This window comes from Oncorhynchus gorbuscha, linkage group LG12 (assembly GCF_021184085.1).
Source record: "Oncorhynchus gorbuscha isolate QuinsamMale2020 ecotype Even-year linkage group LG12, OgorEven_v1.0, whole genome shotgun sequence".
NCBI lineage: Eukaryota > Metazoa > Chordata > Actinopteri > Salmoniformes > Salmonidae > Oncorhynchus > Oncorhynchus gorbuscha.
The window spans coordinates 48,359,802-48,371,854 of record NC_060184.1 but is presented as its reverse complement, the minus strand read 5'-3'; the positions used below and the strand labels follow the sequence as shown (position 1 = coordinate 48,371,854).

At 38.7% G+C, this 12,053-nt stretch overlaps 8 non-coding genes across 8 annotated transcripts; all 8 read left to right on the top strand.

The window, feature by feature from the left end:
- The first annotated feature begins 917 nt into the window (after positions 1-917).
- trnar-ccg lies at positions 918-990 on the top strand. Its single transcript has one exon. It is a non-coding gene; the product is annotated as a tRNA-Arg (tRNA).
- Positions 991-2,369: 1,379 nt separating this feature from the next.
- On the top strand, positions 2,370-2,442 carry trnar-ccg. Its single transcript has one exon. It is a non-coding gene; the product is annotated as a tRNA-Arg (tRNA).
- Positions 2,443-3,824: 1,382 nt separating this feature from the next.
- Positions 3,825-3,897, top strand: trnar-ccg. The gene has a single exon. It is a non-coding gene; the product is annotated as a tRNA-Arg (tRNA).
- Positions 3,898-5,281: 1,384 nt separating this feature from the next.
- trnar-ccg lies at positions 5,282-5,354 on the top strand. The gene has a single exon. It is a non-coding gene; the product is annotated as a tRNA-Arg (tRNA).
- Positions 5,355-6,734: 1,380 nt separating this feature from the next.
- Positions 6,735-6,807, top strand: trnar-ccg. Its single transcript has one exon. It is a non-coding gene; the product is annotated as a tRNA-Arg (tRNA).
- Positions 6,808-8,187: 1,380 nt separating this feature from the next.
- Positions 8,188-8,260, top strand: trnar-ccg. Its single transcript has one exon. It is a non-coding gene; the product is annotated as a tRNA-Arg (tRNA).
- Positions 8,261-9,640: 1,380 nt separating this feature from the next.
- trnar-ccg lies at positions 9,641-9,713 on the top strand. The gene has a single exon. It is a non-coding gene; the product is annotated as a tRNA-Arg (tRNA).
- A 1,379-nt stretch (positions 9,714-11,092) lies between these two features.
- trnar-ccg lies at positions 11,093-11,165 on the top strand. Its single transcript has one exon. It is a non-coding gene; the product is annotated as a tRNA-Arg (tRNA).
- Positions 11,166-12,053: the final 888 nt, after the last annotated feature.

Genomic DNA, 12,053 nt, shown 5'->3' with positions numbered 1-12,053 from the left:
GGCCAGTGAGGCAGCGTAGTCCACTACTTTTCCCACACTCCACTTGGAACAGAAGAACATGGGCAGGCTGGAGTCTTTGCCCTCTTTGGGAAGGAAGACGTTGAAATAGTTCCACTCTTTCTGGAAAACAAAATGAATAAGATGTAGACTTGTATATAAAACATAATAAAATGCAAAACCCCCAAAAGACACTGATTCTTTAAATCAGGGAGTACATGTCCTGTCCCCAACCCCCTCATTCTGAAATTACATTTTTGTCCCCCAAGTTCTATCGTTGGAATGTGATACAAAACGAGGCTACGGTATACTTTACGACCATGCGGTCACCTCCAAGCAGTCGGATAGGCTGTTTGGAGTGTTTATCCAACTGGTGAAAAAATTAAAAATAATAATAGTTATGTCCCCCCATTTCGAAAACCAAAGTTGCACCCCTGCTTTAGACTGTATATAATGTATTTTGAACTCATTTTTCATTTCAAAACTTGAGACATCTATGGCTTTGTGTTTTGTGAAAAAACTGCACATTTTAAAGTGGCCTTTTATTGTCCCCAGCATAGATTGTACATCTCAATTGTCAGTAGGAACCACATTTGTTTAAGCAAGTCAGCCATATCAGCTACAGTATGTTTTTTTAAGGCAGTAAATGAGGCTGAATGAACTGTTTCGCTGCCAGACAAGGCTACGCTGATAGCCAGGTGTAGCAGTGGTAAGGATGTTTTGGTGCTGAAAAGAAAGCTCTGCTGTTGGGAAAGCTTTATATGGGGCCTAACTGTTTGTGGGTACCGTTTGTCACTGTTATAGTGCAATGAATGTATTCTTTAATGTTGTATTGTCTTGTGTAATGGCTTTGCTGGCATGCATCAAAACGTTTCAAGTATGTTTGCCCCACCAAGATGTAATTTTCTTTGTGAATAAGAGATCCAGTGGCCTAATGGATAAGGCATCAGCCTCCGGAGCTGGGGATTGTGGGTTCAAGTCCCACCTGGGTCTGTTGAAAGCAGCTGTGCATTAAATAAATGGCCAGACATGACTTGGTTCTAGCTAACATCAACTTAAATGAACAGTTTTGCTTTAATCAATATCTGTACTAAATTCCTGATTCAAATAGTGAATTCAAAATACATGAAGCGTTACTCAATAGTAGGAGTGCTATAAAAGTGACAATTGGAACCCCTCTTCCACCAAACAATCTACAGCTTTATTAATCATAAAAACATCTTCATAGTATTCAAATGACTCCAATAGATCTAGTGAGTCAGGATTTGTATTATTGTGAAATGTATTGTGACAAACATGATTGTGAAACTACACGTTATAATAAATGTTAATTTGAATGTTGATTCGTATTTGTATGATGATAACGGTAGAATAGGTTTGTCTACTTGAGCCTGCTGCTAGTGGCTGTTTTCTTTTAGATTAGTTGTTAGTATATTGTTGTTGTTCTTGAGGCTGGCCAGTGAGGCAGCGTAGTCCACTACTTTTCCCACACTCCACTTGGAACAGAAGAACATGGGCAGGCTGGAGTCTTTGCCCTCTTTGGGAAGGAAGACGTTGAAATAGTTCCACTCTTTCTGGAAAACAAAATGAATAAGATGTAGACTTGTATATAAAACATAATAAAATGCAAACCCCCCAAAAGACACTGATTCTTTAAATCAGGGGAGTACATGTCCTGTCCCCAACCCCTCATTCTGAAATTACATTTTTGTCCCCCAAGTTCTATCGTTGGAATGTGATACAAAACGAGGCTACGGTATACTTTACGACCATGCGGACACCTCCAAGCAGTCGGATAGGCTGTTTGGAGTGTTTATCCAACTGGTGAAAAAATTAAAAATAATAATAGTTATGTCCCCCCATTTCGAAAACCAAAGTTGCACCCCTGCTTTAGACTGTATATAATGTATTTTGAACTCATTTTTCATTTCAAAACTTGAGACATCTATGGCTTTGTGTTTTGTGAAAAAACTGCACATTTTAAAGTGGCCTTTTATTGTCCCCAGCATAGATTGTACATCTCAATTGTCAGTAGGAACCACATTTGTTTAAGCAAGTCAGCCATATCAGCTACAGTATGTTTTTTTTAAGGCAGTAAATGAGGCTGAATGAACTGTTTCGCTGCCAGACAAGGCTACGCTGATAGCCAGGTGTAGCAGTGGTAAGGATGTTTTGGTGCTGAAAAGAAAGCTCTGCTGTTGGGAAAGCTTTATATGGGGCCTAACTGTTTGTGGGTACCGTTTGTCACTGTTATAGTGCAATGAATGTATTCTTTAATGTTGTATTGTCTTGTGTAATGGCTTTGCTGGCATGCATCAAAACGTTTCAAGTATGTTTGCCCCACCAAGATGTAATTTTCTTTGTGAATAAGAGATCCAGTGGCCTAATGGATAAGGCATCAGCCTCCGGAGCTGGGGATTGTGGGTTCAAGTCCCACCTGGGTCTGTTGAAAGCAGCTGTGCATTAAATAAATGGCCAGACATGACTTGGTTCTAGCTAACATCAACTTAAATGAACAGTTTTGCTTTAATCAATATCTGTACTAAATTCCTGATTCAAATAGTGAATTCAAAATACATGAAGCGTTACTCAATAGTAGGAGTGCTATAAAAGTGACAATTGGAACCCCTCTTCCACCAAACAATCTACAGCTTTATTAATCATAAAAACATCTTCATAGTATTCAAATGACTCCAATAGATCTAGTGAGTCAGGATTTGTATTATTGTGAAATGTATTGTGACAAACATGATTGTGAAACTACACGTTATAATAAATGTTAATTTGAATGTTGATTCGTATTTGTATGATGATAACGGTAGAATAGGTTTGTCTACTTGGAGCCTGCTGCTAGTGGCTGTTTTCTTTTAGATTAGTTGTTAGTATATTGTTGTTGTTCTTGAGGCTGGCCAGTGAGGCAGCGTAGTCCACTACTTTTCCCACACTCCACTTGGAACAGAAGAACATGGGCAGGCTGGAGTCTTTGCCCTCTTTGGGAAGGAAGACGTTGAAATAGTTCCACTCTTTCTGGAAAACAAAATGAATAAGATGTAGACTTGTATATAAAACATAATAAAATGCAAAACCCCCAAAAGACACTGATTCTTTAAATCAGGGGAGTACATGTCCTGTCCCCAACCCCTCATTCTGAAATTACATTTTTGTCCCCCAAGTTCTATCGTTGGAATGTGATACAAAACGAGGCTACGGTATACTTTACGACCATGCGGTCACCTCCAAGCAGTCGGATAGGCTGTTTGGAGTGTTTATCCAACTGGTGAAAAAATTAAAAATAATAATAGTTATGTCCCCCCATTTCGAAAACCAAAGTTGCACCCCTGCTTTAGACTGTATATAATGTATTTTGAACTCATTTTTCATTTCAAAACTTGAGACATCTATGGCTTTGTGTTTTGTGAAAAAACTGCACATTTTAAAGTGGCCTTTTATTGTCCCCAGCATAGATTGTACATCTCAATTGTCAGTAGGAACCACATTTGTTTAAGCAAGTCAGCCATATCAGCTACAGTATGTTTTTCTTAAAGGCAGTAAATGAGGCTGAATGAACTGTTTCGCTGCCAGACAAGGCTACGCTGATAGCCAGGTGTAGCAGTGGTAAGGATGTTTTGGTGCTGAAAAGAAAGCTCTGCTGTTGGGAAAGCTTTATATGGGGCCTAACTGTTTGTGGGTACCGTTTGTCACTGTTATAGTGCAATGAATGTATTCTTTAATGTTGTATTGTCTTGTGTAATGGCTTTGCTGGCATGCATCAAAACGTTTCAAGTATGTTTGCCCCACCAAGATGTAATTTTCTTTTGTGAATAAGAGATCCAGTGGCCTAATGGATAAGGCATCAGCCTCCGGAGCTGGGGATTGTGGGTTCAAGTCCCACCTGGGTCTCTTGAAAGCAGCTGTGCATTAAATAAATGGCCAGACATGACTTGGTTCTAGCTAACATCAACTTAAATGAACAGTTTTGCTTTAATCAATATCTGTACTAAATTCCTGATTCAAATAGTGAATTCAAAATACATGAAGCGTTACTCAATAGTAGGAGTGCTATAAAAGTGACAATTGGAACCCCTCTTCCACCAAACAATCTACAGCTTTATTAATCATAAAAACATCTTCATAGTATTCAAATGACTCCAATAGATCTAGTGAGTCAGGATTTGTATTATTGTGAAATGTATTGTGACAAACATGATTGTGAAACTACACGTTATAATAAATGTTAATTTGAATGTTGATTCGTATTTGTATGATGATAACGGTAGAATAGGTTTGTCTACTTGGAGCCTGCTGCTAGTGGCTGTTTTCTTTTAGATTAGTTGTTAGTATATTGTTGTTGTTCTTGAGGCTGGCCAGTGAGGCAGCGTAGTCCACTACTTTTCCCACACTCCACTTGGAACAGAAGAACATGGGCAGGCTGGAGTCTTTGCCCTCTTTGGGAAGGAAGACGTTGAAATAGTTCCACTCTTTCTGGAAAACAAAATGAATAAGATGTAGACTTGTATATAAAACATAATAAAATGCAAAACCCCCCAAAAGACACTGATTCTTTAAATCAGGGGAGTACATGTCCTGTCCCCAACCCCCTCATTCTGAAATTACATTTTTGTCCCCCCAAGTTCTATCGTTGGAATGTGATACAAAACGAGGCTACGGTATACTTTACGACCATGCGGTCACCTCCAAGCAGTCGGATAGGCTGTTTGGAGTGTTTATCCAACTGGTGAAAAAATTAAAAATAATAATAGTTATGTCCCCCCCATTTCGAAAACCAAAGTTGCACCCCTGCTTTAGACTGTATATAATGTATTTTGAACTCATTTTTCATTTCAAAACTTGAGACATCTATGGCTTTGTGTTTTGTGAAAAAACTGCACATTTTAAAGTGGCCTTTTATTGTCCCCAGCATAGATTGTACATCTCAATTGTCAGTAGGAACCACATTTGTTTAAGCAAGTCAGCCATATCAGCTACAGTATGTTTTTTTAAGGCAGTAAATGAGGCTGAATGAACTGTTTCGCTGCCAGACAAGGCTACGCTGATAGCCAGGTGTAGCAGTGGTAAGGATGTTTTGGTGCTGAAAAGAAAGCTCTGCTGTTGGGAAAGCTTTATATGGGGCCTAACTGTTTGTGGGTACCGTTTGTCACTGTTATAGTGCAATGAATGTATTCTTTAATGTTGTATTGTCTTGTGTAATGGCTTTGCTGGCATGCATCAAAACGTTTCAAGTATGTTTGCCCCACCAAGATGTAATTTTCTTTTGTGAATAAGAGATCCAGTGGCCTAATGGATAAGGCATCAGCCTCCGGAGCTGGGGATTGTGGGTTCAAGTCCCACCTGGGTCTCTTGAAAGCAGCTGTGCATTAAATAAATGGCCAGACATGACTTGGTTCTAGCTAACATCAACTTAAATGAACAGTTTTGCTTTAATCAATATCTGTACTAAATTCCTGATTCAAATAGTGAATTCAAAATACATGAAGCGTTACTCAATAGTAGGAGTGCTATAAAAGTGACAATTGGAACCCCTCTTCCACCAAACAATCTACAGCTTTATTAATCATAAAAACATCTTCATAGTATTCAAATGACTCCAATAGATCTAGTGAGTCAGGATTTGTATTATTGTGAAATGTATTGTGACAAACATGATTGTGAAACTACACGTTATAATAAATGTTAATTTGAATGTTGATTCGTATTTGTATGATGATAACGGTAGAATAGGTTTGTCTACTTGGAGCCTGCTGCTAGTGGCTGTTTTCTTTTAGATTAGTTGTTAGTATATTGTTGTTGTTCTTGAGGCTGGCCAGTGAGGCAGCGTAGTCCACTACTTTTCCCACACTCCACTTGGAACAGAAGAACATGGGCAGGCTGGAGTCTTTGCCCTCTTTGGGAAGGAAGACGTTGAAATAGTTCCACTCTTTCTGGAAAACAAAATGAATAAGATGTAGACTTGTATATAAAACATAATAAAATGCAAAACCCCCAAAAGACACTGATTCTTTAAATCAGGGGAGTACATGTCCTGTCCCCAACCCCTCATTCTGAAATTACATTTTTGTCCCCCAAGTTCTATCGTTGGAATGTGATACAAAACGAGGCTACGGTATACTTTACGACCATGCGGTCACCTCCAAGCAGTCGGATAGGCTGTTTGGAGTGTTTATCCAACTGGTGAAAAAATTAAAAATAATAATAGTTATGTCCCCCCATTTCGAAAACCAAAGTTGCACCCCTGCTTTAGACTGTATATAATGTATTTTGAACTCATTTTTCATTTCAAAACTTGAGACATCTATGGCTTTGTGTTTTGTGAAAAAACTGCACATTTTAAAGTGGCCTTTTATTGTCCCCAGCATAGATTGTACATCTCAATTGTCAGTAGGAACCACATTTGTTTAAGCAAGTCAGCCATATCAGCTACAGTATGTTTTTTTAAGGCAGTAAATGAGGCTGAATGAACTGTTTCGCTGCCAGACAAGGCTACGCTGATAGCCAGGTGTAGCAGTGGTAAGGATGTTTTGGTGCTGAAAAGAAAGCTCTGCTGTTGGGAAAGCTTTATATGGGGCCTAACTGTTTGTGGGTACCGTTTGTCACTGTTATAGTGCAATGAATGTATTCTTTAATGTTGTATTGTCTTGTGTAATGGCTTTGCTGGCATGCATCAAAACGTTTCAAGTATGTTTGCCCCACCAAGATGTAATTTTCTTTTGTGAATAAGAGATCCAGTGGCCTAATGGATAAGGCATCAGCCTCCGGAGCTGGGGATTGTGGGTTCAAGTCCCACCTGGGTCTGTTGAAAGCAGCTGTGCATTAAATAAATGGCCAGACATGACTTGGTTCTAGCTAACATCAACTTAAATGAACAGTTTTGCTTTAATCAATATCTGTACTAAATTCCTGATTCAAATAGTGAATTCAAAATACATGAAGCGTTACTCAATAGTAGGAGTGCTATAAAAGTGACAATTGGAACCCCTCTTCCACCAAACAATCTACAGCTTTATTAATCATAAAAACATCTTCATAGTATTCAAATGACTCCAATAGATCTAGTGAGTCAGGATTTGTATTATTGTGAAATGTATTGTGACAAACATGATTGTGAAACTACACGTTATAATAAATGTTAATTTGAATGTTGATTCGTATTTGTATGATGATAACGGTAGAATAGGTTTGTCTACTTGGAGCCTGCTGCTAGTGGCTGTTTTCTTTTAGATTAGTTGTTAGTATATTGTTGTTGTTCTTGAGGCTGGCCAGTGAGGCAGCGTAGTCCACTACTTTTCCCACACTCCACTTGGAACAGAAGAACATGGGCAGGCTGGAGTCTTTGCCCTCTTTGGGAAGGAAGACGTTGAAATAGTTCCACTCTTTCTGGAAAACAAAATGAATAAGATGTAGACTTGTATATAAAACATAATAAAATGCAAAACCCCCAAAAGACACTGATTCTTTAAATCAGGGAGTACATGTCCTGTCCCCAACCCCTCATTCTGAAATTACATTTTTGTCCCCCAAGTTCTATCGTTGGAATGTGATACAAAACGAGGCTACGGTATACTTTACGACCATGCGGTCACCTCCAAGCAGTCGGATAGGCTGTTTGGAGTGTTTATCCAACTGGTGAAAAAATTAAAAATAATAATAGTTATGTCCCCCCATTTCGAAAACCAAAGTTGCACCCCTGCTTTAGACTGTATATAATGTATTTTGAACTCATTTTTCATTTCAAAACTTGAGACATCTATGGCTTTGTGTTTTGTGAAAAAACTGCACATTTTAAAGTGGCCTTTTATTGTCCCCAGCATAGATTGTACATCTCAATTGTCAGTAGGAACCACATTTGTTTAAGCAAGTCAGCCATATCAGCTACAGTATGTTTTTTTTAAGGCAGTAAATGAGGCTGAATGAACTGTTTCGCTGCCAGACAAGGCTACGCTGATAGCCAGGTGTAGCAGTGGTAAGGATGTTTTGGTGCTGAAAAGAAAGCTCTGCTGTTGGGAAAGCTTTATATGGGGCCTAACTGTTTGTGGGTACCGTTTGTCACTGTTATAGTGCAATGAATGTATTCTTTAATGTTGTATTGTCTTGTGTAATGGCTTTGCTGGCATGCATCAAAACGTTTCAAGTATGTTTGCCCCACCAAGATGTAATTTTCTTTTGTGAATAAGAGATCCAGTGGCCTAATGGATAAGGCATCAGCCTCCGGAGCTGGGGATTGTGGGTTCAAGTCCCACCTGGGTCTGTTGAAAGCAGCTGTGCATTAAATAAATGGCCAGACATGACTTGGTTCTAGCTAACATCAACTTAAATGAACAGTTTTGCTTTAATCAATATCTGTACTAAATTCCTGATTCAAATAGTGAATTCAAAATACATGAAGCGTTACTCAATAGTAGGAGTGCTATAAAAGTGACAATTGGAACCCCTCTTCCACCAAACAATCTACAGCTTTATTAATCATAAAAACATCTTCATAGTATTCAAATGACTCCAATAGATCTAGTGAGTCAGGATTTGTATTATTGTGAAATGTATTGTGACAAACATGATTGTGAAACTACACGTTATAATAAATGTTAATTTGAATGTTGATTCGTATTTGTATGATGATAACGGTAGAATAGGTTTGTCTACTTGGAGCCTGCTGCTAGTGGCTGTTTTCTTTTAGATTAGTTGTTAGTATATTGTTGTTGTTCTTGAGGCTGGCCAGTGAGGCAGCGTAGTCCACTACTTTTCCCACACTCCACTTGGAACAGAAGAACATGGGCAGGCTGGAGTCTTTGCCCTCTTTGGGAAGGAAGACGTTGAAATAGTTCCACTCTTTCTGGAAAACAAAATGAATAAGATGTAGACTTGTATATAAAACATAATAAAATGCAAAACCCCCAAAAGACACTGATTCTTTAAATCAGGGGAGTACATGTCCTGTCCCCAACCCCTCATTCTGAAATTACATTTTTGTCCCCCAAGTTCTATCGTTGGAATGTGATACAAAACGAGGCTACGGTATACTTTACGACCATGCGGTCACCTCCAAGCAGTCGGATAGGCTGTTTGGAGTGTTTATCCAACTGGTGAAAAAATTAAAAATAATAATAGTTATGTCCCCCCATTTCGAAAACCAAAGTTGCACCCCTGCTTTAGACTGTATATAATGTATTTTGAACTCATTTTTCATTTCAAAACTTGAGACATCTATGGCTTTGTGTTTTGTGAAAAAACTGCACATTTTAAAGTGGCCTTTTATTGTCCCCAGCATAGATTGTACATCTCAATTGTCAGTAGGAACCACATTTGTTTAAGCAAGTCAGCCATATCAGCTACAGTATGTTTTTTTAAGGCAGTAAATGAGGCTGAATGAACTGTTTCGCTGCCAGACAAGGCTACGCTGATAGCCAGGTGTAGCAGTGGTAAGGATGTTTTGGTGCTGAAAAGAAAGCTCTGCTGTTGGGAAAGCTTTATATGGGGCCTAACTGTTTGTGGGTACCGTTTGTCACTGTTATAGTGCAATGAATGTATTCTTTAATGTTGTATTGTCTTGTGTAATGGCTTTGCTGGCATGCATCAAAACGTTTCAAGTATGTTTGCCCCACCAAGATGTAATTTTCTTTTGTGAATAAGAGATCCAGTGGCCTAATGGATAAGGCATCAGCCTCCGGAGCTGGGGATTGTGGGTTCAAGTCCCACCTGGGTCTCTTGAAAGCAGCTGTGCATTAAATAAATGGCCAGACATGACTTGGTTCTAGCTAACATCAACTTAAATGAACAGTTTTGCTTTAATCAATATCTGTACTAAATTCCTGATTCAAATAGTGAATTCAAAATACATGAAGCGTTACTCAATAGTAGGAGTGCTATAAAAGTGACAATTGGAACCCCTCTTCCACCAAACAATCTACAGCTTTATTAATCATAAAAACATCTTCATAGTATTCAAATGACTCCAATAGATCTAGTGAGTCAGGATTTGTATTATTGTGAAATGTATTGTGACAAACATGATTGTGAAACTACACGTTATAATAAATGTTAATTTGAATGTTGATTCGTATTTGTATGATGATAACGGTAGAATAGGTTTGTCTACTTGGAGCCTGCTGCTAGTGGCTGTTTTCTTTTAGATTAGTTGTTAGTATATTGTTGTTGTTCTTGAGGCTGGCCAGTGAGGCAGCGTAGTCCACTACTTTTCCCACACTCCACTTGGAACAGAAGAACATGGGCAGGCTGGAGTCTTTGCCCTCTTTGGGAAGGAAGACGTTGAAATAGTTCCACTCTTTCTGGAAAACAAAATGAATAAGATGTAGACTTGTATATAAAACATAATAAAATGCAAAACCCCCAAAAGACACTGATTCTTTAAATCAGGGAGTACATGTCCTGTCCCCAACCCCTCATTCTGAAATTACATTTTTGTCCCCCAAGTTCTATCGTTGGAATGTGATACAAAACGAGGCTACGGTATACTTTACGACCATGCGGTCACCTCCAAGCAGTCGGATAGGCTGTTTGGAGTGTTTATCCAACTGGTGAAAAAATTAAAAATAATAATAGTTATGTCCCCCCATTTCGAAAACCAAAGTTGCACCCCTGCTTTAGACTGTATATAATGTATTTTGAACTCATTTTTCATTTCAAAACTTGAGACATCTATGGCTTTGTGTTTTGTGAAAAAACTGCACATTTTAAAGTGGCCTTTTATTGTCCCCAGCATAGATTGTACATCTCAATTGTCAGTAGGAACCACATTTGTTTAAGCAAGTCAGCCATATCAGCTACAGTATGTTTTTTTAAGGCAGTAAATGAGGCTGAATGAACTGTTTCGCTGCCAGACAAGGCTACGCTGATAGCCAGGTGTAGCAGTGGTAAGGATGTTTTGGTGCTGAAAAGAAAGCTCTGCTGTTGGGAAAGCTTTATATGGGGCCTAACTGTTTGTGGGTACCGTTTGTCACTGTTATAGTGCAATGAATGTATTCTTTAATGTTGTATTGTCTTGTGTAATGGCTTTGCTGGCATGCATCAAAACGTTTCAAGTATGTTTGCCCCACCAAGATGTAATTTTCTTTTGTGAATAAGAGATCCAGTGGCCTAATGGATAAGGCATCAGCCTCCGGAGCTGGGGATTGTGGGTTCAAGTCCCACCTGGGTCTCTTGAAAGCAACTGTGCATTAAATAAATGGCCAGACATGACTTGGTTCTAGCTAACATCAACTTAAATGAACAGTGAATTCAAAATACATGAAGCGTTACTCAATAGTACGAGTGCTATAAAAGTGACAATTGGAACCCCTCTTCCACCAAACAATCTACAGTTTTATTAATCATAAAAACATCTTCATAGTATTCAAATGACTCCAATAGATCTAGTGAGTCAGGATTTGTATTATTGTGAAATGTATTGTGACAAACATGATTGTGAAACTACACGTTATAATAAATGTTAATTTGAATGTTGATTCGTATTTGTATGATGATAACGGTAGAATAGGTTTGTCTACTTGGAGCCTGCTGCTAGTGGCTGTTTTCTTTTAGATTAGTTGTTAGTATATTGTTGTTGTTCTTGAGGCTGGCCAGTGAGGCAGCGTAGTCCACTACTTTTCCCACACTCCACTTGGAGCAGAAGAACATGGGCAGGCTGGAGTCTTTGCCCTCTTTGGGAAGGAAGACGTTGAAATAGTTCCACTCTTTCTGGAAAACAAAATGAATAAGATGTAGACTTGTATATAAAACATAATAAAATGCAAAACCCCCAAAAGACACTGATTCTTTAAATCAGGGGAGTACATGTCCTGTCCCCAACCCCTCATTCTGAAATTACATTTTTGTCCCCCAAGTTCTATCGTTGGAATGTGATACAAAACGAGGCTACGGTATACTTTACGACCATGCGGTCACCTCCAAGCAGTCGGATAGGCTGTTTGGAGTGTTTATCCAACTGGTGAAAAAATTAAAAATAATAATAGTTATGTCCCCCCATTTCGAAAACCAAAGTTGCACCCCTGCTTTAGACTGTATATAATGTATTTTGAACTCATTTT